The 9,370-nt window shown below is 38.4% G+C and overlaps 1 long non-coding RNA gene across 1 annotated transcript; it reads left to right on the top strand.

The window, feature by feature from the left end:
• The first annotated feature begins 454 nt into the window (after positions 1-454).
• Positions 455-5,145, top strand: LOC143598683 (uncharacterized). The gene is made up of 4 exons (XR_013147158.1): positions 455-776; positions 1,417-2,024; positions 4,503-4,570; positions 5,045-5,145. It is a non-coding gene; the product is annotated as an uncharacterized LOC143598683 (long non-coding RNA).
• The last annotated feature ends 4,225 nt before the right edge of the window (positions 5,146-9,370 follow it).

Genomic DNA, 9,370 nt, shown 5'->3' with positions numbered 1-9,370 from the left:
TCAATAATTTATATTTGTATAACTATGGAAAGTTTCAGCCCGCTTCTAGCTTATTTGACCGGAACCCGCAGTTCCGACGTATGAGACCTCATCCTAAAACGCGTTGGTGATTTAAGAGGCATGACATTTACTTATCTTCTAGCTTATTTGACCGGAACCCGCAGTTCCGACGTATGAGGCCTCATCCTAAAACACATTGGTGATTTAAGAGGCATGACATTTACTTATGAACTAAGGATCTCTATTGTCCACGGTCGATGTAGGATTTGCCTAGGATGTTACATAATGCCAACGCCCGTGAACACTCGTCCAAAGGCATGACAGTATGGTGAGATAAAACTCATTCAGTTCAAAGATCAAACTAACAAACGTCGCATGTTCACCTAGTCTCACAAAGATTGAAACTTGGATTTGGATTAAATGGAACACCAAAACACCAAATTTCTCTGTTACCACTACACCAAACTTTTTAATTTCGTTAATATAAAATTTCCCTCCTTTAATAAATTAGAATTTCCCTCATTGCATAATTTAACTTTTTTAATTTCCCTTCTAAAAGTTATGACCCTCTACTAAAAGTTAATATTCCCAATTCCTGTAATTTCCATTGTTGAGAACCCCGCATCAATAATTGGATCCCAATCCCATATGCGTTATCTCCTTCACAGTGCACTACATCCATAATCGGAGACGAGTTTACCATCTTCGAACCGTTACCACCGCTAGTCTGCCACCACTGCTCCTAACCATTAGACCCAACCCTAATCGGAACATTTGTATGTATTTTCTTTGTTTTTGTTTTTAAATATTCAATCAATTTATTTGTGTGTTTTACTTATATCTAAGAATTCAGTTACACTTGATTTTTTAATATTTTCTCCGATGTGCACATATTTGCTTACACATTAGCATAATTAAGCATCAGAATCAATTTTTATAAGGATTGCATAGTTTGACACCAAAAAATTGACCTGTAACTACATGTTCTAGAACCAAAGGAGTAGTCTTTTAGTTGAAGAAATATGGCACCAATGGTGCTACTATTTTTTGCTTAGGTTGTTGCTCTCCGTTGTTCCCCAAAAAGGAAGTTCTTAATCTTTAAAATTGTTGAAGGCAAATTTTTAAAGTTTCATAATTTTGTGTTCACCTGTTTGTTTATGCTATACCTGATGGCTGATGCTTTTGAAAATGAGTTATGTTGCCTTGGAGATTTCCGGGTTTAACAGGTTATGTCAAGTTATATTGCCTTATGATAATTTCTTTTGCCAAACTCATGAAATCTTCTTGTTTGACGTTTTAATTATTATTTATGTTAGATTTTACTTTTTGGTGATTCTAATCCAGTGTTCATTAATTGTCTCCTAATTCATATTTTAAACCTAATATTTATGTTCCTGTCAATCCTTTTTTCTGCAGTAGGCATGAAAACGACATATGTTCAGGTGGTGTGAACCTGCTATCACGAATGAGTTAAACTTGAGTCGACAACCACCTTCCCAATTACTTTAGTGAAACCCGCTTCTCCTTTTGTGGTCTGTTTTGTATCATTGATTTTACTTCGTTCCAAATTTGGTAATTTATTATTCATTTAGTTATAATTTTTAAATATGTACTGAAATATGAAACATGTCAGCCCGAATATGCACAGATTCTGTTCCGGTTTACGTGTCCTGAAATGAGGTTAGTTCTTATTACGCTCTGAATCATTATTTTACCTGAACCAAATCGACCTTCTCAACGGGTTAAGCGGGTTGTGTTCAGGCCAACCAACTTATAGCATGGATTCCATTTAGTGAAAAATTTTATAATAGGCTATTTTGTTTGTTTTAAAGTTACATTTTTATAATCTGCACTTCTAGTTTTCTACCAACCATTTTGGTGAAGTGTTCTTCATATTTTATGTTCTATGTTTTTGAAGGTGTTGCAGGGGCTTTAGTCAGCCACATGCCCACAATATAGCTGAAGATATGGATGAATGGATTGGTTGGCATTTTTCATTGAGAAGCTCATATGTCAACGAGGTGGTATGTATATTTTGATATCATCCAACAACATATTTATATTACAATTACATTAATATTCTTTTTCAAATTTGATTTTTAATTTTTTTTTAACTAAAACAAAAACTTATACATATGTTTTTTATTCTACAATGTTTTTCATTATATAGAAACATAGATATACATCAACATAGCAGGTAGGCGGGCAACAAGCTATGCACCCCTTTATGAATTGCAAACCCTAACCTGCTAAAGACATACCCCTGCCCCTTGGGAGTCGACACATTGCTATGCACAACCCGTTGGACCCTGGTTAGGAACCGGATAGCTTCCGGTGCCAAGGAGCCAAATGTATCAAAAGCCAGAAGGAAAAAAACATGTCGGTTCTCTTCGCAGGCTTTAGCATGTTTCTCCACCTTCTTCGTTTAAGCCTTTTTCATTGCTTGCCCAGCTACAAACCCATTATCCCTCAAACCAGCTAAAGGAGATACCCCTGTGAGGTCAACACAAGCGTGTTTTCCCCCGGCCCAACCAAAGACGAGCAAATATGCCGGTCCTAGAATGGATTTCCCTTCCGTGGGGTCTGTAAGGAAGTTTACGGGGGCTTCCTTTTTAGCTGATATCCCAGCTCGCCTTAAGATGTCCCAAAGAACGTCCCGCAACCAATCATGTCGGTATTTGAACCCAGGCATCTCCTTGCAATGAGCCGCATGCTCTCCAAATTTATCCAGGCAAGTCTTACGGCAGATCGGACATGTTTCGTCTTCTGGGTACATTGGGATCATCAAAAGGTACTTAAGAATGGCCCTATTCTCGACCGCAGACATGCTTTGGCCCAAGCCATCAATCGGGATAACGGTCAGAAAATCTTGGGCATGAGGACCTTGTAAGCATTCAATAAATGCCTTCTGTCGGGGGGACAATCCAAAAACTTCTCCCGGGCTCTGAGCGATTTTGCCAAAAAGGGCATTCGCCAAAGTTTTTTGAGGCTTTGGTGGGTCGGTGTCCTTATTAGAGAAACCACCAATGTCAAAGTCTGGGAGAGCACCATTTAGGAGTTCTAGGGCCTGCACGTAGTCTGAGTCCAGGTCGACAACCCCGCTATTCCTTAAGATATGATTCCGTAGCTTCCAAGACTGAGCCCTCGACGCTACAAAAGCGTAAACCCCAACATCATGAGCCGAAAGAAGGCCTAAACCCCCCAAGCGCATCGGTAAAGATGCAACTCGCCACTGAAGATCACCAAAGAACGGGCCTCCACATACAACTATGTCTTCGATGGCTTCTCGAAGCCCCTTATCAAAACAGGATACCGCATCATCCATCATATGGGGGTGGCATGTTCGTAACCCAAAAAGCAACTTAGCAACCCCCATGCAAGACCTAAGCAGGAGGAGTTCGATCTGAGGGTCCCTAAGGCAAGGTAAGAGTTTCATAAGATCAACCGCACGAGATGCTCTCCGTCTCGCCAACTCCTTAATAAAGTAGGGATCTCGACTAACAGCCCCTCCAAGGAGCTTTACCCCCTCTCTCTGGTCTACCAATCCCACTAGGAAAAAGCCCATCTTTGACTTTCACCCCATTACACGCTGGCCAAAAAACCTCGGTTTTCTTAATATTAAGTTGCAGCCCCAATGATGGCCCTTCCGAGCTGATAATGTCTAGGGCTTTAGCGACTATGTTGGCACCACCAATAATAGTCCCATCATCCAAGTACCAAGCATGAAATGGGAGGTTACAGTCATTTTGTACCCGGAGAACAAGAGGGTGTAATGCTAAGGCAAAGAGGAGGGGCCCAAGGGGGTCTCCCTGCTGAAACTCAGTAGTAGCCCCTATACAGTCATCACCAACGTACAACCTAGCCGGCTGGGCATAAAGGAACTGGACCCATAGATAGATAGACGGGAAATGATGATGAACCTCCCAGAGAAGGGCTGTGCGGTCGACCATATTGAAGGCGTTGGAGAAGTCCACGGTAAGCATAGCTAAAGAACCGTCCGCGTGAAAGGAGTTAAGAAACCGGTTCGCGCTGTGAAGCACCGCCTCTGCCCCATTAAGGGTCCCTACCCCAAACTGAAAGTCCCTTAAATACTGAGTTATTTTTTAAAATGAAAATGTTTAGGCGGGTTAGCCATTTTTTCAAGTTCATGCATCTCTCCCTGTTTTTATAATAAATTGTATACATACAATCAACTTAAATATATATAATTTTTATAGTTACATTTGTTGCCAAACATACTATTAAATGTTACAAATGTCAATTTGTGGAAACATAAACTAGTTAAGCTTTTAATAAATTACCTTAAATATATATAATTTTATAGTTACATTTGTTGCCATGCAATACTATTAAATCTTACAAATGTCAATTTGTGGAAACATAAACTAGTTAAGCCTTTAATAAATTGCATATCCTTTCTAAGGTACATTTTTCAGCCACTATAAACTTATTCAATCACACAGTTGATCATGATGCATGACTGTCTTCATTACATGTTTCAGATTGTCTAGTTGGAGGTTCCTTTGCTAAGTTGTCATTGTCTTCGGTTCTGAGCAATATGAGCATATAGGTAATTACATCAGTCATTATTTGTTCTTTATGATTATGTATTTATTCACTAGAATTTGTTTCATTTATATTATTTAGGTCCTAGGTATTGTTTCTTTGATCCATAACAACTCTTTATTAGTTAACGAAATAACATCTTCAAGAATTCATAAAGATAACGGTAATTTGTTACTTTTGTTTTTTTTAAACTATTTTGCAATATTATATGGATGTGCTTATGTTATAATCTTGGTATAAAATTAATCAGTCAAAATTTCCATTTTGCAAGGCAAAAAAGACGTTTGGACAATTGATCTTTGAATTTTTGTTGACATTGCAGTTAAGTTAATATGTTGTTCAAAAGTTTTTAGGTGTTCGAATCATTTTCTTATACATGTTTTTCTTTTGAATCAAAAACGAGTTTTGTAAAAAAAAAGTACTTTTAGATTTCTATTGAATCAATACTAAAGTTTGTTTATATGGTTGATGATGGCAGGGTAAATTTCATGAGAAGCATTGAAGCTAGGTTTTATGAAAGTGAAATCGTCACCCAAAAGAACGTTTAGATTCATCGTGTAAAGACATGGAATTAGATTGTTACTTACTATATTTTTTTTCCAACATGTGGAATATGTTTCGGATTGAACATATTGTTGATGTTATAATATTTTGACTTATACTTTTACAGTTGATCAAACTTTAATTTTAGATTTGATATTGTAAATTGTGATTTTTATGAAAATGTATATGGTAATAAAATAGTACATATATTAATATAGAAGTAGCTTTAGTGACACGAAGTTTGTGTCACAAGTTTTTATTTGAATTGTGGCAAAAACAAAGTGCCACTAAAACTGGTATGAATATTTAACAAAAATTACTTTTTATAAGAACAAAAAAATATGCCACAAAAGCCTTTTCTTATATCGTAGAAAAAATAAGTGCCACTAAAAGCCCAAAAACTTTGTGCGGCACATCGAAAAAGTGCCACAAAAGGCTTTAGCGTCACCGCTTCTAGTGACACTTTTTGTGTGTGCCGCACATTATTATAGGGGTCTTTAGTGGCATTTTTTTGTGTTTGGTGGCACTTTTTGTTTGTCACTATATGACATTTTTTTTGTAGTGTTATAATGGTCAATTCGTTATAAAGTAACGAAAGGGTCATTCGTTATGAACCCAATTTTTTATGAACCAAGTAACGAACTAGAAGTTTGATAAAATGACAGAACAGTCCCTGGACTTGGAAAGAATGAGATAATTACATAATAACCATTGGACTTTGATAATTGATGAAAGATACCTTTAAAGGTTAACAAGTAACGATTAACTAACAGGTAAGGGTTCAATGACGTAAAACCCGGCTTAGACGCTTAATATTAATTAAGTAAATGATAAGATGAGCTAGATCCGTATTTAATATATGTAATATTATACAGTTAGTCGTGTGCAACTCAAGAAAGGAATAACCATAAACAGTGAACGTAATCGCGTTCAGGTGAGTTTCTAGCCCCGCTTCCTTGTTACGTTTTCGGGGTTGTGTGCATACTCGATGTGATAGTTAATACACTTACCTTAAGTGGTAAGTGTATGCGTAGTATGATTTATGTATGATGATTGCTTGGCGGCGCGTGAACGATCTTCAGATATTGCATGTACCGTCAGGTGGTGGTTAAAGATATAATTGATATATATGATGTATGAATGATGTATGTATATCATGTATGTATGTTGATAGTACGTGAACGATCTACGGATATTGCACGTGTTATCAAGGAAGGTATGGAAAGATAGGTATGTTACAGTTGCACGAAACAAAAGGACCAGACCCTAATAATATCTGTGAGGATAGGACTAGATCCTAATAATATCTGTGAGGATAGGGATCAGACCCTATTAATATCTGTGAGGATAGGGACTAGACCCTAATAATGTCTGTGAGGATAGAGACCAGACCCTAATAATATTTGTGAGGATAGGGACCAGACCCTAATAATATTTGTGAGGGTAGGGACCAGACCCTAATAATATCTGTGAGGGTAGGGACCAGACCCTTATAATATATGTGATGTTGGGGACTAGACCCTTATAATATCTGTTAGGTTATAGGGCGGAAGGTTCTTTAAGTAGTATGGATAGTTATGCATGTAAGGTAAAGTATGAATGAGGTACACACCTTCAGGCTTGTGTGCAAGTATGTGAAATGATTGTATGTTGTATGATTAACTAGAACTCACTCAGCGTAGCTGACCCAATATTATCTAAATTTATCATTCTTGGTCCTTGCTGTTTTGTAAATTTAATATTTACCCTTATAATATTGAGTTATTGTTAAATTAAGTGAATGGTTTGTTAACTTGACTCGTTTGTTGCAGTATTGGATGATCAAGAACCTTTGAAGTTCGTAGATACTCATAATATAGCCGTATGCTTATATGATCCACCCCTGGTGCATAAAGAAATCAAATCCATGATCATGGGGCTCAACACGTGCTAGATTTCTCACGCTATACGAGAAACTCCTGTTATATGCAAGAAGATGGTGACGGAGTTCTAGAACAATGCCTCCATCAATCAACGGGGTGTCGGGGGAGTCGTTACCATTGACTCCAAGATTCAAAAGAAGTCGGCCGTCATTTCAGAGGCCATCATTCACGAGGTGTTGTTGTTTGGTGATCAACCATATTATCCAACGAAATATCCAACTGACACCGTTGCTGAAGTTGCACTCAGGATGGGATATGAAGGATCCTACCCTCCAGCAATCAAGAAATTTTTTCATCCATACTGGAGGTTCTTGATCAACACATTCTTCATGTGTGTGTCAGGACGCAAAAGGGGTTCAGACGAATTTAGCCATATTCAGATGTCGGTTGTGGCTGCTCTGATCATGAACTGGAATTATAATTAGTCTAAGTTCATGTTCATTGAGATGATGAGCAATCTAAAAGGGAAGAAGAATGAGATGTTTCTTATGTACCCGTGATTTCTACAGATGATTTTTGACTCTCACTACCCCTGTCTTGTCAAATCTGTAGAGACGGTCGATTTGAAAGCCATGGGACCCAATACCTTTGGGTTGATGAAGCAATCGAGGAAAGGATCAAAGGTCATGTACAAAGGCCTTCACTCGTTGATCAAGTTCAGGAAGTTTGCTGAAACTGAGGCTGCCCCTACCAGTGTCTCGATTGCTGAGGAGCATGTGACACCTACTCGGAGGTTCACTGCTTCATTTGAAACTATCTCTGATGATGATGAACTAGCAAGATCTCCTATACAGCACATGGAGATAGAACACCACTGCACCTACTGCTGATCAGTTAAAAGATTTTGAGAAATTCAAAGACCAGCTCCAGTTGCTCACATTCTTGCTATGAAAGATAAATTTATTTAGGATAAGGGAAAGGGGATTACACTTGATGCTGAACCCGTGGATATACAGGCTTTACAACGTCGAGTCTTTGAACTCGAACAAGACTCAGTTTTGAAGGATGTACGCATCCTAGAAGTTGAAGCTAGCAACACAGATAAATATTCAAAGATCAAAGAGCTTCAATCTAACATGGGTGGTCTCACTGCTATATACTTGGACCTCCGACAGAAACTTGTTCAAAAATTTGGAGATGAATTCAAAAGCAGTTAAGACATTGCTTCAAAGACACCTGTTGATGATCAAGGTGGCAGTTCTAATGGACGCACGACTTCAAATATAGATGCATCTGATCCACTAGAACAGTATCTTTCTGTGCCTTCAAGAACAGCTGAGCAATCCGACAGACTTCAAAAGAAGATTCTTATTATGAAGAATTCGAATCAAAATGTTGAATCTTCTGATCATCCAGATAAGTTTATTGATGAGTTCAAGAAAGGGTGCTCAGACAAGTATGGTGATAGGTTTGGAGTTATGTCATGGAGGTTCGATGTTGAAAAGTCCATGTGGTGGGTAAAGTGAAAGTCCGGGAACACTGAGTACTATAAGAAGATGAAAGACTTTGGATCCTGGACAAAGGTGGATCTTAGCGACATCATCAACGCTCAATTTCACAATCCCAACAATGACAAGAGGGCTATAGACTTTTGGAACTTCTTGAGGAAACAAGTTGATAAGGGATTCCCGAATATGTCAACAGATGAGTCGTTCTTGAAAACGGCCAAGGGAGTTAGAGACCCAAAGACCGTAAAGACGATGGTCAACGTGATGTGGCCCGCAACCAACAAAGCATCTCACATTCCTCTATCCACTTCTATTCCAGAGGGGTCACTTGATGAGATGCAGTTCTAGACGTACGACAGTGAAACTACTACAGTTGTCATTCGTCTACGAAAGAGACAATTCCGGTTCGTCGATCCACATGATTTGATGAAATTCCATGAAAGAGACATCAAGACTCTAAGCAACTTTCAGGTCGTGGCAGAGCTACTGTTTGAGCCGGCTGCTAAAGAGTATACAAAGATGGTGGGATCGATTTATAAGAACGGCTTGTAGTTTGGAGGATACAAAGAGGCAGATGCTAACATTCTAGAGCATGATTGAAGATAAAGATACATACCAAGGGGGAGATTGTTGGGCCTATACAAGATTGGTTTGTACTTTAGTTTTGGGCTTGTATGTAAACTGAAATCTCGGTGATCTCGGTGGGCTTTGGGCTTGTGTTGGGCTAGGTTGTACTCCCTATATATAGATGTATTGTATCTAGGGTTGGGTTGGGGCCGTTCATAGCGTGTATTGAAACGAGTGATCATGAAAGTTTGGTGCTTAAGCACCAGCCGTTATAATACAATGGTTATGAAGCATTTGAGTTCGTGTTCTTTAATTGTTATATTG

The sequence above is a fragment of the Bidens hawaiensis genome, unplaced genomic scaffold (genome assembly GCF_021521415.1).
Source record: "Bidens hawaiensis isolate Kalapana, Puna unplaced genomic scaffold, B.hawaiensis_p1.1 tig00050708_1, whole genome shotgun sequence".
Taxonomy (NCBI): Eukaryota; Viridiplantae; Streptophyta; class Magnoliopsida; order Asterales; family Asteraceae; genus Bidens; species Bidens hawaiensis.
This window is presented reverse-complemented; position numbering and strand designations above follow the sequence as displayed.